Source organism: Dermacentor silvarum, chromosome 2, assembly GCF_013339745.2.
Source record: "Dermacentor silvarum isolate Dsil-2018 chromosome 2, BIME_Dsil_1.4, whole genome shotgun sequence".
NCBI classification, from domain to species: Eukaryota; Metazoa; Arthropoda; class Arachnida; order Ixodida; family Ixodidae; genus Dermacentor; species Dermacentor silvarum.
In genome coordinates, this window is record NC_051155.1 from 136,714,188 (window position 1) to 136,740,708 (window position 26,521).

Genomic DNA, 26,521 nt, shown 5'->3' on the forward strand with positions numbered 1-26,521 from the left:
GACGACGACAGGCGCGTATATCTTCACACGGCGGCGCCTCGCCTCCTTTCCGGTCGGTCCGCGCCACCCCGTTGCCACGCCGTGCACTTGTGTGTATAGCGTTCTGGGCGATGCCAATGATCCTCTCGGTTCCGCGACCTCTTAATGGCCTCAGATAGCGACTTGCAAGAAACCGCATACGATGCGTTTCCCTGCAGTTGTGTTTGAAGGAACGTAAACTATACGATGGGACAGATCTGCTCTTTTTTTTTTCTTTCTTCCAAGGTCGGTTCATACGTAGTACTCTTGTATATAACGAGGCGATTCATGTATGAGGACCTACCTCCACCTGTTATATCGTCAAACATCGGAAGCTATATACCGCGACACTCGTGTCGCGAATATTGGCTGAGAGAGAGAGAGAGAGAGATAAATGAGATGCGAAAGGCATGCAGGGAGGTTAACCGGAAGGAATATTGCCTGAGTAGCGCTGTAAATATACCACCCGCCTTCAGGCCCGCTAATAGGGTCCTTATACTATATGGTGCACGATGCCTCCCGCCGCGGGCCACATGCAGTGCACACGACGGTTTCAGTTTTGTGCCCGTGGCATCTCCTCTGCGCGTTCTTCCATATACGTATAGTGTACTGCGATATTTTTGTTTGTTCTTCTCCATGTGGTACACCCTCCTTTGGAGATGCGATCGTTAACCCGCGTTTTGCTGCCGTTATTGTTTGTGCAAGGTGTGCGTCATGTCTGGTCCGGTGCCCCAGCTTATCCCTCCGCAGACGGGTTGCTCAAAAAAAAAAAAAAAAAAAAAAAAAAAAAAAACGCACTTTCATTCTGTAGAAATTTAGGTTGTTCGAGAACCTTCTTCGGCGTTCGCGATGCACAGCACCCGAAGAGTATAATCGTGCTGCGCGCGTACTTGCATATATACTCACACATGCGGGCCAACACACACGCGCACAAACGCGGGCGCTCTAAAGAAAGAGTAATGGCCTCCGGCGTCGAGGCGGTTCACCCTGCAGCCGTGCTGGCCTTCGCCGAGATTGGCGTCCCGTGGCGTCGTTATCCACGCTCCATATACCACACCACGGTATAGCGCCCTCCCTATATAGACACAGGCGACGCGCCAACGCTGTCGCGCCATTCCTCGAGTTAGGCCAAAATGGCGCCCGCCAAAGTGAATCTTGCTCCCAAGATGACCACCGTCGAGGAGCGTCTCTTGTTATTTCTTGCTTTCCATCGCTCGGATATTTCGCTACGTACGCCGGGATTGAGACTGCACATCGCGGGTGGGCGACTCTGTTTTGACGCGGGCGCATGTCTACTTTTGTGTTGAGTGCGTGCGTGTGTGTGTGTGTTTACGTTAATGAAGGAGCAGTGTGGACGACGGTGGAGACTGCACGGCTGCGCTCTCACACTTGAGCGACCCTGCCCCACTTTGAAAATGATGTTTATGAGACGCGCCGCGGCAGCCGAGGGGGCGCTCGGTTGCCTTCCTATTCTCGAATGACCGGCTAACGGTTCCCCCTAATGGCAGTTATGGCGTAACACCGTGACGCCGTCGAGACACTTCATCCTGCCCGCTCTCTCTCCCTCTCTCCCTTTCCTTACTTCTCTGCTGCGCTTTGAGAACAGTGGAGTTCGACCCTCCTCCTGTTTCCTTTTTTTTTTTCTTCTCTTAGAGACCAGTGGACGTCGAGAGCTGCCTCTGCAGTGTGTATACGTATAGCTGCGAAATGTGTACTCATCAGGGTTTCTTTTGTTCGTAAACTGCTAAGCATTGGTTTAGTGCAGTATGGCGGGCGGTCTTCGCTCCTGACACATATCTCTGTGTAAGTGCAGCGCGGGGCTTGTATATAGGATGCGGTACGTCGCCTCCTCCTACATAGAGGAACGATGTTTAACGTTTATTGCGCGCCGCGCGCGTCAAAGCGCTCGAACCGAAACGAAATAGCGCCAGTAGCTAAACTTGCCATATACTGTCGCTCGCAGCTAATAAACAATGAACTTTTCCTTACTACAGTAAATGAATGAATCAACTTTATCAAAATCGGGTACTGGAAACCCGTCCTTTGGGAGAGAGGGTAACTTCATTTTTTTTATCGGACATGGTGAGGAATAATATATATATATATATATATATATATATATACACCAGGGGCGGCGCCCTCAGTTCAGAACCACAGCGGTGGTGGCAGCAATATCGGGACGTGTATGTCATAAACTGTAGTACTCCCAAAATTGTTCGGCATATCTTGCCAGCCCAAACATCGCGCAGGGCGTTCTTTTATAGGCATAACGCGCACGGGGAACATGGACTTGGTAGCACCTTAACGTAAAAAAAAAATTAAATTGTGGGGTTTTACGTGCCAAAACCAGTTCTGATTATGAGGCACGCCGTAGTGGGGGACTCCGGAAATTTGGACCACCTGGGGTTCTTTAACGTGCACCTAAATCTAAGTACACGGGTGTTTTCGCATTTCGCCCCCATCGAAGTGCGGCCGCCGTGGCCGGGATTCGATCCCGCGACCTCGTGCTCAGCAGCCCAACACCATAGCCACTGAGCAACCACGGCGGGTAGCACCTTAACGTAGTGGTCCTTGTTTTTTACAAAGACGTGAAATGGCACACGGCTCGGCACGAAATGCATGTAAGATAAACAAAAGCGCAATGAAGATCTGTAGTGTGTTGCACTGTAACACCTTTCATTTTTTACACGAGGAGAGAGAAGTTGTTTGTTCGTAACCAACTCGGAGGACTAACTGAACGTTGTTATGAAGTGGAGGATGGATATCTATATATAGGCACTGTCGCGTGTGTTTCAAGGCGGTGCCCTTGAAATAAAAGATTCGCTGCATACTTTCTCGCCTGTATACACCGCGATGCATTCTTGGAGGGCGGCGGCAGCAACTCAAGCCGCGGTAAGAACCTCCTGCGAACATTCTTGGGCGCATGGCCGCCAATGCCGCCGTCGCCAACTTTTGTAAACAAGATTTCTCCAGCCTCGCTCGCCGTTAGTCACGACCGGCTGACGCCGCTTCCCGCAGGGTCGCGAACACCTTCTCTCCTTCCATCGGCACTCGACAATCATGTTCTTATTGTGTACCACTCTTGCTTATTTTGTTTTTCTTTTCTGGACTTCTTTTCTTTTTTTTCTGTCCCCCCCCCCCCCTCCTCTCTCTCTCTATATATAGGGTCTCGCACAGAATTCCTCGCCTTCCCTCGGCTTCAACTCCTTTCAACTCCCGCTTTTCAAGATCCCTCCTTCTCCTCCTCTTCGCCATCTGTGTAGCCATTCCTCTCGGAAGCTGGAACGACCGTGCCGGCTCGTGTTCCGGCCACACTCATTTTGTGACTGTACGCCCCTCGTACGGACTGTTGGCTTTGTATCAATATAAGACAACGCGTCCCTCCTGGGGTTCCAATTTCTGCGGCCAGTCAGTTGCGCCCCACATTATATACCCTGTTCATCCTCTCCTGTTTCCCCCAGCTCGTTTCTCGTGTGGCACATGTATGTATTATATGCATGCTCGCGTCTGTTGCGGTGCCTTTCTTTGGTTTTTATTATTTTTGTTTGGGGGGGGGGGGGGGGGGGGGTTCTCAGAAGGCCGGCGCTCCGCGTGTTTTCGTATCGCTTCTCTGGAATCTCGGCGCCTGTTTGATTTCGTCGTCGGGGTGCGATATATGCACACGAGTGGAGCTCGTCTTCTTCCGGTGACGCCTCGAAGAAGGCGCTGACGAGAACGAAAACAGCCGCGCGCGCGGCTGCTGTTTTCGTTTGAAAAATAGAAACAAATGCAAAAAAAAAAAATAATGACGAAGTAGAGAAGTCTGGTGGTTTTTAGAGACCTTGTAACGTCCCCCTGTTTACCCCTTCGTCGTTCAACGGCGCCGTCCGGTGAAGCAGAGATTAGGGGACGTCAGCGACGACGCGTCGAGTCGTCTCCTCGCCGTTCTAGGCAAATTACCTCGGTCGTCCACGTTCCGACCAGTTTCGCTTTCCGCCCGGAATGAGCGACGAACGCACCGCGGAGACGAAGGGCAAATACGTCTGTAGATTGTCCGCGGCCGGTGTTTCCGTGTTCTACGCATTTTCTCCGTATCGGAAGAAGGGTGACATCCGGCGTGTTCACTTTGTACCGGGCCGACCACTTAGAATGGCCGCATGGTCCTCGGCTATCGGCGTTCTTTGATCCGAGCAGCATTCGCAGTACACTGCCCATTGTTGGAAACGCTGAGTGTACTCGTGGCTGTGGCCGATTAGACGGTATACTTAACGATCGGGCCGGCCGTGTGTTCGCCATCGGCAGGTCTCAGATTTCTCTGATTTCTGTGTAGTGATGTCTCACTGTCCTGGCAAAATGTTCGTATATATGGCACATCTGGACATAACCAACCCCCGTATTCGGAAATGCATATGCGTGCATAAGGAGCCATTGAACATCTAAATTGAACTCGACTTGACCTCATGGCAGATATGTACTTCCGGGTATGTAACACCGAGATTCTGTCTTGAACCAAGCGTTGTAAACATGACAACTGTTTTAGCAGCTAGACTACCTAGATATTTAGAACCAGGCCTTTAGCATTATTCCAAACGCTAACGTCTTTTGGATAGTTTTTCTTATGTCGCGCTTTTCTTGGGCCGCTGATGGAGAGGTATACTCAAGCAATCGCGTTCGCGCACAAAATCATCGCGTTAAATTATTTTGCGCCGTGTATAATTTCGAATAGTTAATTAAACAGGAAGTAACGCGAACCGACAGTGGTGCCGCTGGAAACGATCAAAAAAGGGTGCACAAGCGAATGGCTGCGGCTGGGCTGCCGCGCCTGTACACTGACGATGACGTCCGTGCGAGGTTCTTTCGCGCAGCAGTACAGCGGCGTCGGCCTGCACGGCAACGTTCTGGCTGCGCCTTTCATTGGCCAAGCGAACAGGGTTTGGACGAGAAGGAAAAGGCCTGCGCCGTAGACGTATGCCGGTCTCTCCGTCCTCTCTTCTGCGAACCTGCCATCGTAGATCAATGCAAATCGCGCGCATTCGGTCCGCTGCGCCGAGCGTTCCCGCCGCGCACCGAGACAGAACGGCACGCCGCGTTCTTGCTTGTTACAGAACAAACTAGTATGCATGCGTGAAAGCCTGCGTAGAGTGTACTATATATTCCACGTATAGTGTATGGCAATAGGCCCCCGGGCCCATATACTTGTTATAACGAAGTGAGAGGAAACCTTTCGTTATAAGAGGTATTTTGGGGAGAGCGGCCTCGTATACAAGTGGTATGAGCCAACACGCAATGTGCAAGAGAGATTTCGTTATTTCATTTCATTTTTTTTTTCGAGGCAAGTGGATCGTTCGTGCAAAGTCTCTCGTGTATGTTTTGCTCTTTGGGCAGCATGTGGGCGCACATTGAGAAATTTGGGGGAAACGGTAGTCCGTTTGCTTGCTGTAAGGGTGCTGGTAACAATTTAGTTTAAAAAGCTTTTGCCGCTTCCGACCACGAAGTCGAGGGGGTAAGATTGCATATTTTGATGGGGGTGAAATGCAAGAACGCTCGTGTACTTAGGTTTAGCAGCACGTTATAAAGAAACCCCAGGTTAACAAAGTTCATCGGGAGTTCACCAGCATGGCGCGCCTCATGGACTCATTGTTCCTTTGGGACTTTATAACCCCGAGAATCAATTAATCCTCTACACACGAGGATAAATATGCCGGCACGCGTGCCATATCAGCTCAAGCCCGATGCACTCGCCGGCGCCTGAAGTTGTGACAGCGCGTTAATCGTATACGCGTCGCGTCGGTCGTTTCCCCGACCATCATCCCTCTCGAGACGAAGGAACGGGTCGAAACAAAAACAAGAACGTTCTCGCGTACATCGACCGACGAAGGCCTGTGTCACCGAGAATCGCGGGCGCAAGTATAGAGGGAAAAAAAGGGTAAAAAAAAAAAAAAAAAGAAATGGTTACGCAACTTTTATTCCGCCGTCGGCGGCCCCATTACTCGTCGTCGCGCCCGCTGTAAGATACCCGCAACGGCGAGAAACGTTTGCGACACATCCGCACGCTTACACACTGCGCTTCTTCGGTCAGTCGTCTCCCACTGCGCGAGCCGACACCGACATTCGCAACTCGTGAGCGCACGGGGCGTGCGCTTTCTGGCACGGCCGCAGTGCAGCGTGTCATCGAGGGAAGAAGAAACGCTCTCCAAGCCCAGCTGACCCGCTCAGCCGGCCCTTGTTCCCCCCCCCCCTTCCCCCCCCCCCCCCGTCCCCCCAATGACCGGCGTTTCATTTACTTCGTCGTGGCCGCGTCTTCTCCGTATTGCACCACCGGTTGCGATGATTCCCTTTCCCTCGACTGCTGCTGCGTAAGCACCAGAGCCCGCCGCCTGACCCTCCCTGCTTCCTCATCTCCCGTCCGTCAATCGTTATGATCCGCGTGGCGAAGAGACCCGGCAACGTGTCCCTTCAGGCACCGTTGCAGGGAGTCCCGTTGTTTCGGTGGGCCGGACGCGAGGTGCTGCATGCCACGCTGATTGCGAACGGGGCCGTTGGCGTGTCCGTCACTTTCATGCTTGCTCCTCGATAGCGATTTACCCGAGCAATCTCCCCTCTTCTCCTCGCTCCTTCGTATAAGAGAACCAGCGATGGCCATTGGCACGAGCGGATGATGCATTTCGAGATGCTTGCCAATCTTGCTTATACAGAGCGTCGCACTCTGCTCACGAACTCGCGTATTGCGCGTATGTAGGCGACAACGCGTTGACGCGTGAATTACGCTGATGAGTGAGACGCGTCTGTGTCCTACCTGCTGCTGAGCTCGATTCGCGTGTGGAAAGGCGAGAATGCGACGCGGATTGACACTCTTCGTTCGCGCGCTTCGAACTTCGTATCGACTCACGTTTCGAGGACGGCGGCGCTCGGCCCTCGGTGGTTATATTATAGTCGCAACGAATGGTTCGTTTACGTATTTTTTGTGGAGTCGGAAGGCAAGCTGTGAAGGGGGGAGACCCGGAAATGAGCTCAGCTCGACTGCCGTGACCTCGTAGGAAACGAGCTCAGCGCAAAGCTGACGGAAACTCTCTCTGTAAACGTGACGTTGGCCTTTCTCTGTTGTTTCCGTACAGCTAATGATGCGGAACCATCGCAAAAGTGGAGTGTGGTAATAATGGCCAAGGGCACGTACAGTTGCAAGATCTCGGTAGAACCTGGTTAAAAACGCTTTAACGTATATATAAAAAGTTGGGCTTTCGTTAACCACGGTATACACACCCCATACTGTAAATAACGGGCTTTCGTTATTTAATAATAATCGCCCATTTTCTGATGTCTGTGGCTGCTATGAAAGCCTGCTCAGTAAAAAGCTATCCTTTTGCCTCGAATGTCGTATATTTTCTTGAATACTGCGAGGCAGTCATCGCAGAAAGGTGGTATATATATTATACGCGACAAATAATGCACGCATCTTATTGCAATAGCATTTTTTGTGGACACTCCAAGCGCATTTTTGCCGTCGCCTTGAGCTTCCGTATAAAGTCCAATGGCGATAAAATCGTCGCCGCGCGTCATGCGCTGTGCGTGCGAGTGAAAGCGTGCGAGCGTGAGCCGGCAATCGCGGCTCGATGTAACGCGCGCGAGGGAGGAAGGCAGGCCGGAAGCGCGCGGTCTTCTTTCGCGCGCAAGGCACGGGGGCGAGGTGACCGAGAGGGAAGCGGGTTGCGTTGCTCTATTGGCTGCTGCTCACAGCGCGGCCACGTGGCCGCCGTATCTTGAAAGCGATCTGCGATGCGGGCGAAGTGCGCGCGCCGAGTGCCGCTAGCTTCGTATGCGCTGTGCTTTCGACGTTTAGTTCGCGTTGAAACGAGACGAGAGACAGCGCGAAGGTCAATTTGCCCGCTGCTGCTGGCGCGCTTTCTCACTCTGGTGTTTCCACAGCGAGTTTCCGCGGTCATCGAGCGAGACGTGTTCATGTTTACCTGTGCGTGCGTGGCACCGTGCTTGTCTATTTAGTTAGTAAGCGAATGATTACAACTTTATACGGCCCATTAAACTACTATCCTTGCTTCGTATAGCTCTCGACTAATCAGTAGAGGCAAAACTGCGACTTTTGTTACATCGACCGATGGGGCGTAAACGAAGTAGTGCTGACCAGCGGTACTGATAGTACTATACTGAAACACACTATCTCCAGGATCGGCCCACGTTACTTGATACTCGGGGAGCAACCGACCGGAGGAGGCGCGCCAAACCTCAGGAAAGAAGGCTACGAAAAAAAAGTGAAGGAATTATGTTTCGCTTTAATAAAGGAATTGTACGCTTCAAGGCGTATGTTTCTAGCCCTGCGAATATTTACGAGCTATTGTTTCACGGCGTAATTCCGCAGAGAACGTATATAGCCGGAAACTGGGACATCTGCAGGGTTGGTACGGAAAATTACATATAAAAACCGATTCGTTACACGAGTGCTGACTGTTTTGTGAGCTGTTGGGCATGACAGCAGCAGTCGCAGTGACGGTCAGCACAGTCGGGATAGCTCGCAAAGAAAGGCTCGCTTTAATATAAGAGTCCTGTACGGCGGCGCAAACATCACTGTGACTGTACCAGAGAGCCGAAGCTCCGAATGAAAGGGTAACGCGAATTGTCAGTTCCCGGCCAAGTTCCTCGTTGCAATGGCTGGCGCAAAAATGAAACGGCATCGTTGTCGTTGGGCGCACGGGCGCGTAAGAAAGCGGCGCCGAACGGCGACGAACATTGAATAACGCGTGCGACCTGACATGCCGAGGCCGCGAGTTAACGAGCCGGGAATGAACACCCCCCCTCCCTACGCCATATTCACTCTCTATTCACCGCCTCCTTCTTTGTTTTGCGAGCTGCGGAGCTGCGCAGGCGAGCGCGTTTTCTTTCTTGTTCGGCTGGGCCGCTCGCGCGCAGCTGACTTCGGCGAAGGTTACCGGTAGAGAGAGAGAGCCAGAATGTGAATATAGTATATATGCTTTCTTTGATGCCGCGGCGTCGAATAGGAATCACAAGCGTGTATGCATGTATAGGTGGAAATGCGAAGGTGTGGACGGATGATTCGAGCCGGAGAAGTCTGTCGCGCGCGATCAAAGAATATAGAGTACTTCAGCGCGTGGCGCTATACCGGTATGCATGCTGTTGTCGCTTTCGCCTTGCTGCGAACGCGCCTGTAGCTCCCCGAATGGCGGTTCCCAATTTAATTATTAAATTGCTTTATTAGGGATGCGATTATACATACCGGATGTCTGTGCACTGCTTGCTGGTATTAGCAGTTAGTACTTTTTTCCCCCTCCTTCTGGCTGCTATTCTGACATATTCTTAGTAACGGAGCTTGCGTAAATGCGCGCTTGTCTTCGTCGCTTAATTGTTACTTTTTTTGTGTGTCCTGATTTTGCGCGGCGACCATATAGTACTGCGGAAGATTGCCAGCGAGCCCACGTGTATCACGCTTTTAAGTGAAACTTGTAGGTTTAGAGCAGTAAATGTCACTGCAGTCTACGCCCACGTTTCACAGACTATAATGTACCCTGAGGCAGGAGTCACCTTCGCAACCGCGAGACTGTTCGTGTATATAGTTGATTCCGCATCCGGTGTATTCCGCTCATGCGCGAGAAAACGAGGCGTGCCATTCTTCGTCGAGCAAGAACGCCGCGATGGGGGGGTACGCTTTTGCTCAAAGACAAACAAATAGGTAAAAAGGGGCACAATTGTGTGATCATGCAGTCTACTGCCTCGCCTACCTTGAACGCAAGAGACGACGATCACGCTATCTAGCAGTCACGTGTGTGGTCGTATAACACACCTATATAGTGTGGGATCGCGGTGGCGGTCGCGTTGGGTGTAGGTTGACTGCCGTGTGACTTCCGTTCACGTCGCGCGCTGGGTATTATTTGGTGCGCGCGCCCGGCGCTTCCCCGACGCGTATTGGATGACGTTTCCCATATCCGCGCACTCGAACGCCAGACATCGGTGGCAAAGGAGCACGGTTGCCACGGAAACCTTCCACAGAAGGGAGAATGCGTTGTGTTTCAGTGACGTAAAAGTGCGTTATGTAGAAATGGGCGTACGCTTGGGTGACTCAATTATTAATACATATGTTTTAAGGTATATATAGCGTGAACAAGGAGTTACTGTTTTGATGCAGGAAAAAAAGAAAGAAAGGAAATAACCTTAGTAAAACAAATCATTGTCTGCTCTACCCTGTCAATTCTGTTGGCGTGGGCCGAAGGCAGCTAAATGAAACACAGATGAAAGGCTTGAGGGGCGTCACGCACGTGATACGAGCTATGGTTGCATGTATATCGTTGAAACAGCCGCTGTTTTGTCAGCGCTTTTTGTTATGATAATGTGCGCGCGCACGTGTGTGCGTTCGCCGTTACTGTACACATCTACCTGCCTTCTTTTGACTGTTTATCGAAGTCGAATTTCGTACGTATGTCTTCGCTATAGCGGTCAGTTTCGTTGTGTCGGGACTGCTGGATAAGCGCGCGGCTTCGTTGTTGCACTGAATAGCAGTGAACTGCACGCAGCTCCATGTCGCGGTGGCCCTGAATACAAGAGCGAGAGGGAGAGAACCTTCTCCACTTCCCTGGCTAAGCACAACGTACACCCATTTTCTCCGACGCGTCGTCGTCTCCTTTTGTACGCGCGTGCGCAGACAGTAACCGAGCGCGAGCGAGCCTGTGCATATGTCCTCCATGCATGCATGCATCGTGTGTGTGTGTGTGTGTGTGTGTGTGTGTGTGTGTGTGTGTGTGTGTGTGTGTGTGTGTGTGTGTGTGTGTGTGTGTGTGTGTGTGTGTGTGTGTGTGTGTGTGTGTGTGTGTCGCCTTGGAGTTTGACTCGGCGGCAGTCTCGACTTACCTCTCGCGGAGCCACCACTTCCTGCCGCCGTTGCTGCCGCTTCTAGTGTTCGCCCCTGTCGCTGGCGCGTCTCGTGCATAGCGAGACGGGATGGCAGTAAAAAGAAAGACAGTTGGAGGAATTGTCGCCCGTCGTCGTCATTCTAGCCTCCTCTATATAGGCGATCGCGCCTCGCCACAAGACTCGCGAGGCTAGCAGCGCGTGTGTGAACGCATTGGGGTTATTGTGGGAAAAAGAGAGAGAGAGAAAAAATGTGGTTGATCCCTCTTATATAGGAATCGGTATAGAACACGAAAGTGAAACGTGTCTTCACAGAAGTAGTGTAATGTTTATTGCACATTGATATATAATGTCTATTGGTGTTTTGTGGCTAAAGAGCCCTTAGGCGTTGATGCACCCACGCTGACGCCTGGTGGCACGTCTCCTCCATCGCGACTACCAACGTCGATGACCATGAGCAACCGTCGTGCATATGGAAGCTGCACTACGCTGCACACGCTAGCACAACGCGAAAGACGAAGCACGTAACTGACACACTAATACAACGCGCAAGACAAAGCACGTAACTGAATCGTCACCGAGTCAAATCAGCGCGTACAGCGCGTCGTAATTGCAGCCTCCGCGATCAACTTCAGAAACATTTTCAGAGCTAATTGCGGAGGCCACGCTCCGCTGTGCTGAGTACGGTGAACGCCACCTAGGTGGCGTTGGTAGTGCTTCTTGATGCCAGCGTCCCTTCGAATGCTGGCATCGAGGCGTCGTAGTGCTGAGACCACCGAAGCGTTCACTGTCGGTGCGCGTTAGTGTCATAATGCAGTACTTCTCTTTTATTGCGATAGCAATTATATGGACACTCAAAAGCAGATTTCTGCCGTCGGCGTCGCCGTCGCCGTCGCCGTGAGGTTCCGTATGACGTCAATGGAGATGAAATCGTGACCGCGCGCCGCCGAACGCTGTATGTGCGAGTGAAAGGGCACGAGGGACGCGCTCTTTCACGGGGAGTGAACGCACGGCGGAGAACAAACGCGCGTTCCGCGCCGTGCTTGCTTAAGGGCTGCAGAAGTAGGCGTCTCTTTCCTCCTTTACAATCACCATATATGTGGAGCAAACGCGCCTTCTTCCGATGCGCGAGAGGCCGTGGGGGAGGGAAGGAAGGGGGAGGGAAGGGAGGCGACGTTTAGCTGCGGCACCAAGTGCCTATTTATATCAGAGGCTCCGGCAACAGTCACCAACGCCGCACGCATTTTGAGCGAACGCGGGCAAAACGCCGACGGCGTCGACAACAGTTCTGCGCGTTGCCGGTGCTGCTGCATGTCCAAGTTTATACAGCTGATAAAGCTAATATCATTACTCCGTATAGCTCTCTACAAATTTGCTATCGCAATTGATGCTTCACCTTTCAGGTGAAACTGCCACAACTTTTCTGCTCGTAGGCGGCGGCACCGCCCCGAGCAAGAGCGCGGGTACACGGAGGAGTGTTAGATATATAAGGCGCGTCTGTGTAGCTCTCTGCAAATGCGTTTGTGGCGCAATGGGTTAAACGCTCGGCGATCTATCGTCGCGGACCGAGAGGTCGTGGGTTCGATTTCCAAATTTTGCATGTTTGTGGAACTTTTTCTTCTGGTTTCTTTCTTTGTATTATGTTCGTGTACATTGTAAGCTGACGTATTTCCGTGACGGAAATACGTCAGTGAAGTCTTGGTGGACCCCGGCATAAAACACTTTCGTGTTAAAAAAAAGGAATACCGGGCGCTACCCATCCCACGATGAATGTCGACGTTAATGCGATTAGCATTGAAGCAATGCATAGCGGCACGTCGTATTGTCACCGCTGAAACGTGCATCATGATGAGGCTTGTGGGAAGCCGAGCTGCTCTCTCGGGCCTCCCTCCGGACACGCTCCGCCCTCTAGCGGGGCCGCCGCGACGTACGCGCGGGGCGTCTGTGTGAACGTATACACTAACGATATTGTGTGAATATGTATGACGCGGGCTCGATTCCACCGAGCACCGGATAACTTTTAAATGACTTGTTTCTTTTTGTCATTGAAGAGGCGGCACATAAGATACCCAGCAAACCAAGTTGGTGTCAAATAGGTACATTGATGAGCAGCAAATACCCAGTGTCACAAACCGAGTGACCCAAGTGTGTCCTCCTGTTGGGTACAAAGCAGGTTTCCTCAGCACAGCAGCCGGATGCTCCACAGCGTGTGTACATTGGACCATGGAATATCCAGTGACCCAAGTGAGCGGGAAAACGGTTAGATACATAGATGGGTAGACAGACACCGGACGGTGCGTCAAGTAGGCTAATCGCATTAATAAGTTTTACTATAATGCAGCCCGTACTCCGGAGCATTTTTGCTTTGGCATTGTTGTCAATGCTCCCCAGTTCTCGCCCAGCACGTAACGGCTATGCCGAGCATGAAGATTATGAGGAATGTGGGTTCGAGGAGGGTGAGCCATGGTCGTTCAATGTGGTGAGATGCGGTACCAGTTGAATTGTGTTGAGTAGTAACGTATACCGGTACGAGACCTTATCGTAGGGTGCGTGTGAGCGACGGGGAATCAAAATGATTAATCACCTCTTTAAAGAATCACATCGACTTGTAGTGTTTTTTTTCTCGCGACAACTGCAGTACGCGCCAATGACGGATTTCTATTCGTCTTTAATTTCGCGCCATGGTATATATAGACCCGCATGCGCTTAATCATGCTTCCGCACGCGGCACATCCGCGGCTTTTGCAGAAGCTGTGGCCCGTATAGATGGGGGTACAGCAATAACGTTGTTGCAGTCCCGGTTATATATAGTACCTAATCGGCTTAGAGCGGATTACCGCGCATCGCGACTTCGGCACTGCTTGTCGTTCGCGGCCGCCAAGGCGGTATCACGGATTCCCGCGAAAACGCGTGCTCTTGGGATGGAAGGAAATGAGAGAGAGAGAGAGAGATTGTGTAAGAAGGAGCGTAGACGAAGAGGAGAGGGAGATGCGGGCAGTCAGTTACATCTGTCCGGACAGCGCACGTAGGCACCTAAAATAGAAAAAAAGAAAGAGAGAGAGAAATCGGCTCCGGTAGTTACAAGCAGAAAACCTGACGTGCTTTAACTTTGGTTTTCTTTCTCGTTTATTTCGTTAAGCGTAGGCTTGCGCGCTTGCGGTGAGCGTGATTGTAAGCAGGCCTTGCCTAATTAGTTTCACGGTTCTCGAGTGGGCTGTAATGAAGTTTCTATCCTTACCGTGACGCCTGCGTTAGTCCGTACCCACTACTTTATTGTGCTCTCAGCTTATTTTGCTTCTATGTACGCGCGTAACTCCAGGTACGGCCTAGTGTTGAACGAGAAGCGTGTGGGGAAGAGGGGGGGGGGGGGGGGGTGTTGGGATGACTATTGCTAGGCGTCTCCGCAATAAGGTGCTGAGGGAAAGGGAGAAAAGAAAATGGACAGAAGCTCGGCCTTCATTTTTCTTTCTTGTAATAAACATTTAGCCCCGCGTTAAGGAAACATAGCGTAGCCGCTTCTGATACAAGAACCTCGATACAGTATTGGCGGACCGCTCAGAGGCAGCTCCCTCGGTTCCCGGTCATTCAAAAGTGACGACGACGCGCTTTAATTAGACGCCATTTCCTTCGATGATCCTCTCTCAGCGTTTAGCGTGGTGCCTTGCAGGAGTACCGGTCAGCAGAGGCTTCTGGTGTTCAGATAGACAACGAGGCACACCTTCGCTGAACAAAGGCAGCCATAGATTACGACTGACTTAAACACGGACAGGCGTGTTTATGGGCCACTTTAGAATCGACATCGTCACCTCTCTTTATCTGCCAACAGCGCAGCTACGCGGAGAGATGCTCGAAGTATTTGAGGTAGCTGGAGTGGCGGGGTGAGGGGAGGTGGTAGGACGATCAGTCACCGGGTGTCAGTCGCGGTCTGTGCTGCCGCTCGCACCCTAGCGTGTACGCGTGAACGGACAGGCCCAGCAGGTCAGCCACAGCTAGCCAGAACCATCGGGATGCGCGTCGTCGTAAACGGGCCCCCGTCAGGCGTCAGCGTGTTTTTATTGGCTCGTAAATGTGGCGCCTCCGCGGTGCGAGGGGGGATCGCGCAACAGGCGGCAAGCAAGCAGCGGCACGGACTGCACAGAGACGGCGACACGCCGCTCGAATTATATACGCTTTAGAGAGGGCGCAGCGCCATCTCTCGGCCGCGCCGGAAACGATTCGTCTCTCCTCGTGGCCGATGAGGAGGAGGAACGACATTCTTGGATGGGAGTAAATAATTGAACTCGGCACCGCAGTTTATGCAGGCGCGGAGGGCAGACTGATCACGAAGGGAGGGTTAAGAAATTTTTCGGCCGGTTCGGCGAAGGCTGTCTCGGGCCTCGAGAGAAAATAAATGAGACGTCCTCGTCTGCGACGACGCCGAGAAACGCGTAAATGGTAAGGTGCGCGTGCAGGGAGCATCAATCTTCTCTACAGCCCTCTGCCGGTGGGCTGCAGAGGAGTGAAAAGAGTGCGTGCGGCTGCCGGCGGGAGTTTGAAAGACAACGTCTTAGCGAAAAAAAATAATAAGCAAGGCTTTGCAGACGCGAGCGCATTTACATCGCTCCCGACGCGTTCTGGATATTACGCCGCGCTGTTTTCTCTGCAGCACACCGGTCTGCGCGCTGTCGACGAGGCTTACGCGCTCAGCGCCGTCGGCATTTGAACGCTGCATGCACAGCGAGGGCCCCTGTTATAACCTATGTACTACACTTAATACTCTCTAAAACAATGAAGTGCTGGGCGACGTGTTTGCGCGGGAGCAATCTCTTTGTCTCTACGTAACTTCATTGCAGAGACATTTTTCGCCGGAGGAGTACGTTTAGCTCGGCTTGTATTAAACTCTGCAGTATGCCTGACGTTGCACCATTGGGGTTCGGGTACAAGAACGGCCAAAACTAAATATGGGGCATTCAGAGACTCCTGCAAAAGGATCTGTTAGTGCTTTACCATTGATCATGAAGTCGATAGAGCGTTTTAAGCTTGGCGCGCTTATTGGCTCCCATTGCAGTTGTAGCTACGTCGGGCGTCGCTTGTGTGGTCATTTGTCACTTCCGCATGCCATGTGTTGCCTCGGTATGCACGATTGTATGCACGCCTCCTGGGTATGCATCTGAACCTTGCTTACATGCACGAAGCACTCGCTATTTAAAATACATTTGTCCAGCACGCCCTTGCGTTTCACACGCTGCGCTGAGGAGTTTTCAAAGTGTCTGCAAATGCAAATTGGCATTTTCAGACGCGTCGCAAACTCAAGGAGTTTCTTAAGCAGGAGATGCATTGTACGACGCGGCGTCCGTGGTATATGCGACTTGCGGCGCGTCTGAAAGATGGCTGCTCAGAATAGTGGAATCTTCCGCTTCGTTATTAAATGCGAAATTGGGAAGCCATGTCACATATAGGGGCGGCTATATACAAAAAAATCGTAAGTAGGAAAAACAACGAAAACGAGAAGACGTTGTGAAAATGCAAAACACTGCCAAGCTTCTATAACATCATGACAAAACACTTAACAGATTGAGTTGTTAGAACCCTGTAGTTAATTCGAAATTGTTGCGATAAACTGTTCGTACGACTATATATGGTCCTAGAAAATCGCACACTGATCTTTCCACATGTCTCCTGCTTTCACGCGCTCTTTGAACGTTCGTCACTGCACTCACCTTCAGCGGTGAGACGTCCTTGTACCGTAGCCGTGTGCATGCAGCCTCGGCGATCTCTTGTGCAAAAGGGTTTCTAGTATTCCTGAGAGAGGTGCACGAGCCTTGATAAGACGTCGGAAGTTCGCCTGTTCGCGTAGCGCCCGCGTTTGTGTGTGTGTGTGTGTGTGTGTGTGTGTGTGTGTGTGTGTGTGTGTGTGTGTGTGTGTGTGTGTGTGTGTGTGTGTGTGTGTGTGTGTGTGTGTGTGTGTGTGTGTGTGTGTGTGTGTGTGTGTGTGTGTGTTCCCTCTTCTCTTCGCATACTACTGCTTGAGTAGCATGCCAAGAATGCGCCTATGCCAATCTATCGTTAACTTTGAACTCTCACTCTCCTATGCAACAAAGTGAGAAACGTGGCTTACTTGTGCTTTTCTAACGCGGAGACAACCCAGGAGAGACCAAACAGCACGGACGTAGTATAACGGAAGTTGGTAAGCTGAAGTGCATGTGCTCAGCTCAAGAGAGCTGTCCGCCTTCGAAGCCTCGACATGTGTTCGGCAGTGTGTAGCGCACGAGTTAATTATTGTTCTCGGGGCCCCTGGCTCTTGCTTAATTAACTTCCCTAGCCTTTTTCCGGCACAGCGCGCGAATCGACCGCAGCAGGCTTAGCCGCGCCACTGAGATCGTGCATCCATCATCCAGCTAGGTTTCCGTGGATGAAGCGCTGGCTTTTGCTCTCGTTTTTACCATAATCGCCTACCTTGTGCTCTTGTTCTTCGGCCTAATGGTTTCTGCTGAGAACTGATGGATACTTTACTGCCTAAAAAAGAAAAAAAAAATGGAGACGAACAGGGTTGATGTGAGGGGGTAGTGGGTGCTGTTGTTCTTGGGGGGAGGGGGGGGGGGGGAAGGTAAGGTAAAGACATGAGGCAACGCGCTGTGTGAATTTTCATCATAGTAGTTCCATGGTTTGGCGCCCTGCTTTACTGATTTGCTGTGAGATTTTCCTTTTTCCATTCTTTTTGGTTGTGTGGTGGTGTTGAGGGAGGGGCGGGGAGAGAGCGTTATTTAACATATTTGTAGTATAAAAGTAGAAAACAAAACCGCGAGCAGGTGCTGTTGGTGTAAAGAAATTGGAAGCACTAAGTCTCGTATGATGTTTTCTCTCTCTAAATCTCATTTATTTTGCAAATTTATTGCGTCCCTTTCCCGGCTTTTTCGGGACGTTGAAGATCGTGTTACAAGGGAATGAGGAAGAAAGAAGAGGTACCTACCGTCGCTTTCTGTGTTTCTTAACATTTCTTTTTTTCTTTGTTTCTTTCTTTCATTGAGATCTCTCCAATGGTCGATGACTGATCAGCGTTTGAATTTTGGGGTGGAAGAATCTATCTTTTTTTTGTCTCTCTATTTTTATCTACGAGAACCAGCGGTCACAGCTCGCTGCCTTCTTAGTTATCTAGCTTAAATCATTTATATATATATATGTATCGTAAATCTCAGTGTCTGTCTTCTCGTTTCGCGCGTTGTGTCTCACCGACTGATCCAACGAGGGAGTTTAACTAGGGGTCCACAAAATCAAAAAGTCGGTAGATGGCGGAGAAGTTCGTGCCTACACTGCCGTTAGATACAAGCGAGCCAGAATGAGGAAAAAAAAAGGAAGAAGCAGAAGAAGTAAGAAAAAAGAGAGTAATCAGCAGGTTTGTGGCGGCCAGAGCTTAAACCTGAAAGTTGCGTGTGGCCATACAGAGGAAAGAATATGCCGCCTTCACCCGAGACACGCGAAAGATGAAATATGTCCGCTGCGTAAGGACGCGAGAAAGAATAAGAAAAAGCAATAAAAGAAGTCCAGGGGTTTAGCGACCGCGCGTACTACCAGTGGATGAAATTAAAAACGCACCCCACCAGCGGCGGTGGCATCGCCATGGCAGGTCGTTTGTTTCTCTAGTGTTATACTTGCCCCCCCCCCCCCCCCCCCTCCCTGTCTAGCGTGTACCGTTGTGTACCTAGTGAAAAGATGGCGTGGGCGAGGAGAAATGGAGACAGGAGAGAGAGATAGGTAGAAAGAGGGCGAGGGCACGACGCAGTTCGTGTGATATGGCGAGGAAAGTACACGTGAGGGAGGGGTTGGGTTGCCGCGGCTGCGCTGTGACGCGAAGGGAAGGACCGCGCAACGGCGGTCGCTTTCACCCTGCGAAGGCGGCTTCCCCCCATAATTAGGCATGATGCGGGGAAGCGCCCTCTCGGGCAGACGCCTGGCTGCTCTTAGCCGCTGGCTCATCGGGGAGGGGTGGGTGTGGGTATGTGTGTTGCGGAGCCAGGACACGCCGTTACGGGTGGGAAAAGTGAGTTTTTGCCCCCCCCTGTCTCGCTCCCCTTTAGAGCCAGATGGCGCCGTCTTTCGGCGTCGCTATTTGCTTGTCTTTGCGGTTCCCGTTGCTTATTTAATTGCGATGTATTCGTGTGTGCGTGTGTGTGCTTTTTTTTTTTTTTCCTCACGAAACTCTCTCGAGATGGATCCGCTTTTGCGGGTGCACGACCGAGCATTAAGAGAGTGTCGGAATCGCGTCTCGCTTGGCCGATTTTTTCGCTTATGTAAACGGAAATTTATATGAATCTGACGTTCCTGCGGTCTGTCATGTTTAAGCGTGACCGTTCTGTTCGAGCTCACGGGCGCTTGTTTTTCTTCTCATACGAGCCTGCACCAACAAACTCGAGAGCCACACACGAGCTGTTCGTTCATTCGCATGAGCTCCGAAGAGCCATCATGAATGCGTTCTTTTATTAACAGCCGCTTTCGTAAGGCGTCTTAGCGGTCTATTTTTATGTGCGTTCGTTCGAATATATCTATGGGTGCGCTTTGTCTATTTTAATGTGTAATAAATCAATAGGTCTTCGGAAGTGCTAAAGGGCCATCGGTACCCGAAAAGGAAAGTTAACGTGAGTGTTGCCGTAAGTGCCTTATAAGTGGGTCATGTAAGAATACCTGTAATCACATTCACAACAAACACGTTCGATGGCGCCGCACGAACTGACGTCGCAAGGCGTGTGGTGGCGGCGGCTCTGTGCATTCTTTCGACGCTGAGGACCGACCGCGCCCGAAAATGAATGATCGTCTCAGCAAGCACCGTATAGAACACGTCCTCGCACTACGCGTTGGCAGCTTCCTCTACTAGGTATGTGAGGGAGACACTACAAGAAAAGCGACGCTACTATCGGTTTTGACTGTTAAAATATTATTTCAAAACTGAATTTGCAATTATTTGGCGGGGGAAACGTTGCTTACTAGCGGAAAAACTCAAAGCCAGGTTAATTTTCGCCTCTAGGTCAGCTGCGCCGGAACGCCGGTGTGACGTCATGAATTCCAAATTATTCTCTCATTGGGGCTGTTCTTGCGGTGCAAAAGAAAGTAATCAGAACTTGCTATGCTGCATGTTTTGTTCCTTTGCAATGCAGCGCTATCCTTCGTTATCGACATTGCAGACGCTCTGAAAATCCATGACGTCACGACAAGCAGTTAGTGTTGAAACTGCGCGGTGGCGTCGCCACCTGTCTACGTCGGGTGCATGCGTTCGCGCGCTCGTGTGTGTGTGTGTGTGTGTGTGCGTGCGTGCGTGTGTGCGTGTGTGCGTGTGCGTGCGTGCGTGCGTGCGTTAGAAAGGCTCCCGCTCACAAAAGAAATGCGATTTGTATTCCAGAAACGTTATTGTTACCCATCCGGGCCAACTTGATATTTCGGTTAGGTGTCGCTTTAAAAAGCTCATCCGCTCTCGGTCTTGCGACCGCGTCGGTAAGGCACCGCTGCCGAGACGTAGGTAGCACTTGTCGCGCAGTGCACGGAACTAACTGCCCTCTCCTCGACAGCTATGGAAACCCGTATATGTATCTGCGGGCGGGCGGGCGTGGCTGCCTCGCTTCTTCCGGTGGCTGCATCTCACTCGGCGCCCTGCCACACGCAGAAACCAGGTGCACGACGGCGCCGGCATGGGTGTACCGTATTCAGGGGGGCAGGGCAAGGAGAGGGGAATAGGAGGAAGGGGGGGGGGGGGAGGGGGCTGTTGCGTCTCTGAGACTGAAAATGATGCGGGGGTGGCGTTGGCTTATGGCGCAGTGCAGCTCAACGCACAGTTAGCGCGGACGCCGGTTCGGCCAATGGCACGGGGAGAGAATGAGATAGATAGCGCGTGTGGAAGAAGCGGACGCGATGCCCGACCGTTTCCACGGGGGCTTCCGGTTCGGTGGACCCCTACTACCTCCGACTCTGATCTCCAGCCGGTTAGCTGCATTTGTGTGTACCTCGCCCGGTCAGTTCCGTGCAGTACGGGATGGGGCCAAAGCGAGAGCTTGCGTGCACTTTGTTCGTTTACTTGCTGCACGGTAGACGGCGCGAGAGGGCGCGCGTCTACCTTATGCTGTTTTTTTTAAAATAATTTTCTTTTTTTTATCGTATGAATTTTGTCGAGCAAAGCGCGAAAGTGGTGCAGTTGTGGGAACCACTTAGATTTGCAGCGCGCAAATGTCCGTGTCTATTTGCGTAGTCGATTTCCCGAAGCATTAAAACACACGAACACAGTATACGGAGAAATATATTAAAACACGTTACATGGAAATGAATCTACCCGCAATAGTCAGCATATGTAAGGCATCTCGGAAAAACGTAGTTAGGCAAACAGCGTTCTTGTGAAGCAATTTTATAAACTTGGAAGAAGTTATTGTGAATTAATTGCCGTGGATGGTAAACGGAGTGAGTTTCCGAGCTGAAACCAACGCTATAACAGGCATTTGCCGCATCCTATGGTGAAGAAAAGAAAGAAAGAAAGAAAGGAACGCACGAGCCACATTCTTTTTTAACCTCATAGAAAAAGCTGCTTAGCATTGACTGTTGTTCCTAAACCCGCGCGGACTCGTTACCAAGGCCAGGCGATTGTAACTCTTCGTCGTGTATACGGAGGGAGTATTAAGTACGGCTTTCATTCCATGGCAATCGCTATGCTGGAGAGCGTGCACGGCCTTCCTCGTAACCTTGTGCACTACTGCACGGAACTGGCCGGAACAGGCGGAGCGAGCAGAGCGCTCCGGGGCACGGATCGGCCGCTGGAGTTAGCGGTGTAGTGCGGGGGCCTACGCTCGCTTGCTCGACCCAGCCTTCCCCTCAGTGGGGTCGCAGTCTCGAGCTGTGCGTAGCGGCTGCGACCGTTAGGTGTTTTATTAATGCGCAAAACAGAAACCGGAGACAAGGGGCGTGGTGTTTTGTTCTCGGTTTACTTGCTGTTTCTTGTTCATTTGTTAAAAAAAAAAAGAACGCCTTGTATGCCTATGTGATATGCGTCTGTGCGAATTACATTTCCGCATGACGATGCTATGTTCGCTCTGTTTTTTTAATTGTTCATCTTCTTTGGAAATGCAAGCTTAATTAGTAGGGGCCGTATACTTGCTGACGACGTATATATATATATATATATATATATATATATATATATTTTTTTTTTTCGCCTTTCGTCAATGGCTCGGAAGCAGTCGTTATCGCTGTCATCGGCCATTTGGCACGACGCTATAATAAGAATGATGGGAAATAAATGGAACGTTGCAAAATACAGACTTGGGCCCGAATTCGCAAAAGCTTCTTACGCTAGAAATTTTCGTAAGGAAGAATTTTAATCAATCCGGATGCGAAAGCGGCCAGCCAATGGCAAAGCGAACTTACGAAAGAAAAGCTTTGTGAATCTGGCCCGTGATGCCTTTCCTCGTTAGCTTTCAGCGAGACACGTTTCCGGACGAAGAGCCGAATAATATCGGCGAAGAAACAGCGAAAGATAGAATGCGCTCACAAGTTCCGACGCTTGCCCGCGAAGCGTCAACAAAAGGTGCGAGATCGAAAAGTGCAAGCCCACCTCCTTGATAAGGCAGCCAGTGCAGTTAGGCTTAGCTGTGGTCTTTTTCTTTTTTTTTTCTTTCTTTGCACTTGCTATCAGCGATGGATGTTACCAGGTTTTCTCGAACGCAAAAGCGATTCCCGTCGAAAATATTGCAAAAGAAGCAAGACGCTTGCTTAGAAATGCTTCTGTATACACTCGTACTTGTGCTACCTCGCTGAGGAGATTCTATAGCGTAAGAAATTTTTGTGAAATCTGGCCCTGGTCCTTCATTTAACAGGTACATAAGCCATTTCTTTGATTGGTACCCCACGTTATGCATTGAGTCATTCACTAAACTTCAGTGTACGCAAACTATTGTTGAGAGTGTATACACGTGGCTTCGATTCGTCTTTTTTTTTTTTTTTTTTCTGACAACTGCACTGCGTGCGCTAGCCCGGCCATGCATAGTCTGTAATTTCGGTTGGACGAAGTTGTGATCGCCTTGCACGTGGTGTGCTTGGGAATGGTGCCGTCATTCGCAGGTGCTTTCAGAACTCGGAAATATGGCTCGTGCGCGCGCACGCACGCACACGCACGCGTACGTACGTACATACATACATACATACATACATAACACCCGCATTTCTTCGCCAGCACACACACACACACACACACACACACACACACACACACACACACACACACACACACGCACACACACACACACACGCATATATATATATATATATATATATATATATATATATATATTGCGAGGTAACATCGCACTGGCACGCCCCGCCCTCCTTGCGGTGCTTCCGCCGCGCTGTTTCCTCCGCTGGTGCGGCTTCCGAGAGCGCATCGATTCTCCCTGGCCGTCGTCGGTCGTCTGCCCGAGCTATCGCGTCGGCCCATCTTGGCGGCGGCGGTTCGGGCTCTGGTTGGGGCGGAGGAGACCCGCCGAGTTTCAAAACCGAGCCCTAAAGGGGGCTTCGACGCGGTGGGCTGCTGCTTCGTCGGCGTCGGCCCGCAGTTCGACGTTGGCGTACGTGTACAGCTATAGGCGCCGAGTTTTGCGAAATGCCAGCATCAGGCTTTATATAAGCTTGAGCGCTTCTTCAATATCGCGCTTGACTTCTTTTGCAGCCATAGCTGCAAAGTGCCTTGCCCTCTCGCTCAATCGAAATGACGTATAGTTGGCGTCCATCGTCGATTCTGCCAAACGGCTTAGAAAATAGTCCCCCGGCCTTGTGCAGCAACTTGAGCGGCATGCGCCTGTGCGGGAGAGATGGATAGAAAACAACCAAAAAAAGGGGCGTTAACCAGACGGACGTCTGATTGGCTACCCTGCACGGTAGAAAGGGGATGACGGATTTAAAGAGAAAGAGAGAAGGCAAAAGGAGAGAGAGTTGCACGTGAGACAGTATAACATGCACATATCATCATCTGTGAGCGTCTTCCACCGCCTATGGGGGGGGGGGTATCGCAAGCCTTGGTATACAAAAGTCAGTGTACTACGTATACAGTCGGGGGAGCCATAGATATATGGACTACGGCATCGGCAAAAAAATGTAAATTTTTTCTATAGTACAGCCCTGCAACATGAAATTGTCTCACTATACATTGCGTTGATCGAAGAAGCGCACATAGGATGTGCCACTTGATTTCAACCTGCATGCCTATAGGTTGAAAAAAAAAAAAAAATCGCGGCATCCGTGGTCCACAGACTTTTGCTCATGACTGTACGTGTTTCACCTTAGTTGTATGCAGAATAAGTCAGCCGTGCGGCTGCACCTTGTATCGCGTTGAGCGTGCGGTTGAGCGCTTCGAATCGTGGCAGAGGAACAGCGAGGATAGCGTGCGGTTGTTTTGTGTCGGCATTATGAACCACGTGTGCGACTGTGCAGCGTACATACTTGCATGCACAGCTCACCTCCGATGCAGGGCGCGCGTGATGAGTCACGGGCGTAACCGTGTTGCGCATTCGGAAATGGGCCGAGTTTATCTATGCATATTATTGCCACGGAACCACAGCGTTCGCTCGACTCGCGAGTTATCCGCGCGCGCGCGTGTCCCGTGACTTGCGCTCACGCTTACACACAACCAACATTGGCTGTTGTTCTGGTCTTCAGCTAAATTCTAAAGGAGCCGAAGACTGAACTCAGGGAGTCTCGAGAATATTTTCTGCGCAAGGTTGGCGAAAATACGAGAAAATACATTGAAATCCATGACGTCACACTGACGTATAGCGGCGCTGGGTTTCCATAAAGAAATTGAAAAAAAAAATGAAGCCTTTATTTAATCTCTCTCCTTGCAATCGGCCTATTAACGCGAAGTTAGCGAGAATGGAGTTTTAAAAGAATACATTATCCGCTTAAAAATTATTTAGTGTTTCTTTTTTCGATCATGTCGCTTTGAAGTCCGTTGCGAAGCAACGACCTCTCCGATAGGCTTCCATATATATGGCGCTATATTGCCGTCAACCGAGCCTATTCTCTTTTTCTAATCAGCCTGCTACCGCGAAGCCAACGAAAACGGAGTTGCGAAGTAATACTTCGTCCGTCTAAATTTAGCAATGTTTGTGTCGCTGTAACCCTTCTGTGTCGCTTTAAACTCCACTGCGAGGAACCGAGCTCCCCCACAGGCGTCCATGCGTGTTGTTCTGTCTCGGTGTCAATTAACCGAACCCATTCGTCTGCAAATTCTTTTGCCTGCCGCTTCGCGTAATCTCCTGCCGTTTTCGAGTGCACTGCGTTTCCAGTATCGTGCCAACACCGCCCCTGTATACCACGCGCCACGTAGTTCGCCCAACATGCCCAACAAGGTATGTAAAGAGGCTGCGCATGCGCAGTCGCGCGATCGAGGAACACCCCCCCCCCCCCCCCTCCCCCCGAAGTTTGTCGTCGCCGAGACGCTATTATGCAGGCGCAGTGTCGGTGATGCATTTCGTCTGTGCACACGCGTATCGCCGTGGCCGTGACAACGGCGTCCTCGGTGTGGAGCACGCAGTTATAGCAGCGTGTATGTCTGCCCGGGACAGGGAAGAAGGGAAGGCTCTCCCCAGCCATGCGCGCCGCGTGGCAGCTCGGGGAGAAGCCAGACTGCATCGATCGGGCTGCGGCCGGCGTCGTCTGGGCGGCCTCGGCAGCCCTCGCCGCCCGCCAACGCCCTAAAACAATTCGCCGTCGACGACGCCGCAGAGCTTGAAGCAGCGGACGAGGCGCATGCACCGTACTGTATACATAGTTTCTTTTACAACAATTGCTATAGAGGGCAGTTCCTCTGGCGTTGGTATATAGTGTCTATATATGCGGCAGCTGCGAGTACGACGATTAAGCATTGGAATGATGACGGCTAGTATGCGTGAATTCCCCTATACTTCGTCTTTCTATATATAGCCTTTCGGGCGGTTTTGAAAATTTCCAAGTTCACCATTTTCAGCAAGGCGTCGCGTTATATAATTATCATTACCATATATATATATATATATATATATATATATATATATATATATATATATATATATATATATATATATACAAAGAACATCGCCTTCGGAATCATACAGGTGTAGATTATTATGAAAGTCCTGCTGGAGCTGGAGCGCACACCAGCGCCTGTACTGTGGCCACCTTTGTTCTAGACTGGCATTGTTCTGCGCGAAAAGCCTGCGACATGTTTCTCAGTTCGGCTGTTTTGTCCGCGCGCTGCTTGTGAGGCTAACGGATATAGGAACGGTACTGGAAGTAAGCCAAGGTCGGGGGGCTGATAACAACGATGCACAAGCACATATGTGCTAAGATGCACTATATATGGTTACTCTTATCTAAGCCTATTCTTACGTCAGAATGCATACAAAAAAAAATATATTTGTGTAACTAACGGGCACAAACGGCGCCACCCTCATTTCTCTCGTTTTCTTTCCACGGTGCATGCACTTCATTACGGAGGCTTCACGTGCCTTAATTGCGTCTATGCAGATTTGATACGTAATCGAGGCAGAGGAGAATTAACTGGCCTCCTGGTGGCGGGAACTATCCTCTGATATCTTGAGATCGATTATTGCTGGACCCCCTGTATCCCGCCAAAAGCAGTTGTACGCATGCCTGTCTCTAGACTAATTATATC

At 50.9% G+C, this 26,521-nt stretch overlaps 1 protein-coding gene across 1 annotated transcript in view; it reads left to right on the forward strand.

The window, feature by feature from the left end:
- Positions 1-26,521, forward strand: part of LOC119441817 (uncharacterized) — a 177,375-nt gene that overhangs the window by 75,132 nt on the left and 75,722 nt on the right. The gene's annotated exons all lie outside the window — the stretch shown is intronic.